Source organism: Poecilia reticulata, linkage group LG11, assembly GCF_000633615.1.
Source record: "Poecilia reticulata strain Guanapo linkage group LG11, Guppy_female_1.0+MT, whole genome shotgun sequence".
Classification (NCBI taxonomy): domain Eukaryota; kingdom Metazoa; phylum Chordata; class Actinopteri; order Cyprinodontiformes; family Poeciliidae; genus Poecilia; species Poecilia reticulata.
Genome location: NC_024341.1, coordinates 28114748 through 28115980, shown reverse-complemented (window position 1 = coordinate 28115980; position 1233 = coordinate 28114748). Strand labels below are relative to the sequence as shown.

The 1233-nt window shown below is 47.3% G+C and overlaps 1 long non-coding RNA gene across 1 annotated transcript in view; it reads right to left on the bottom strand.

The window, feature by feature from the left end:
• Positions 1 to 1233, bottom strand: part of LOC108166719 (uncharacterized) — a 9174-nt gene that overhangs the window by 6949 nt on the left and 992 nt on the right. The gene's annotated exons all lie outside the window — the stretch shown is intronic.

Genomic DNA, 1233 nt, shown 5'->3' with positions numbered 1-1233 from the left:
ATGGAGGATTTTAGCGGTTGGAGGATTTCTCTTTAGGCTAAAGACCAGGAGCCATTTCTGCTGCTAGCGCTAGGCTAACATGTTAGCTTTGGTTGTATTTACCCAGAATGCAAGGTGCTGCGGTTGGAGGATTTCTCTTTAGGCTAAAGACCAGGAGCCATTTCTGCTGCTGGCGCTAGGCTAGCATGTTAGCTTTGGTTGGATTTACCCAGAATGCCCTGTTCTGTAGTTCACTTCCTGCTTTTGGAGCGGTCTCTGGTCCGCTTGGTGTTCACATTCAAACTGAACCAGAGTTCACTTCAGAGTTTGATTTGACTTTATGGACAGATTTAATAGTTTCAGTTGTTCTTTCATGTTGTTAAAAGTTCCACTTATTTCACTTATAAATGCTTCATAATTATTCAAGAATCATCGACTTACAGCAGCTCCGATATCTGTGTAAAGCTACTTCTAACTCAGGTCCCTCTGGTTTCATGTCTTCAGGTATTTGGAGCAGAAAGCAGACAGACTTACTCGGTGATATTTTGTGTTTTTGCAGGTTTGAGCTTCCTGCCTGTTTCCTGCGGGAGGCGGAGCTTTATGAATATTAAAGTCATGCTTTAATGGACGTCGCCTCTTCCTCGTCCTCCACCTTCATGCGGCTCCCAGCGCTCCGGTCCGGTTCCCAGCGGGTCTGATCGGCCCGTAATGACGCCGCTGCCTCCTCAGACGCACGTCTCCAGGTTTGGCTGTGTGATTACGAGCGGCTGCAGCCGTGAGGGGGGGACGCAGGTGCGGCGCAGATATTGGGAACGGCTTCAAATTAAAGCCGGTTTAGGAGGCGCCGGTCTGTCAGGACCGGTCCATCAGAACCACTTCCCGGATCAGGCCTCATTATTCTCATGTTAGGTAAAACTGGGGCTTTGAAATCCTTTCATGGAGGCTGATGTTTCACATGAAAGCCAACTTATCTGCACAAACTGGTCACTGGATCCCCAAACTTCCTCTGCCAACCTATTTCCATGGAAATGAAAGTTTAATGCACACAAAGCGTCCGCGATGCGCAGGAGGAGAAAAGCTGCAGGAGGATGAGAGAGCCTGCTGGACCGCAGCTAACTGTAGCTATCTGTAGCTAACCACAAATAACAATAGCTAACTGTAGCTATCTGTAGCTAACTGTAGCTAGCCACAAATAACAATAGCTAACTGTAGCTAGCCACAAATAACAATAGCTAACTGTAGCTAACCACAAAT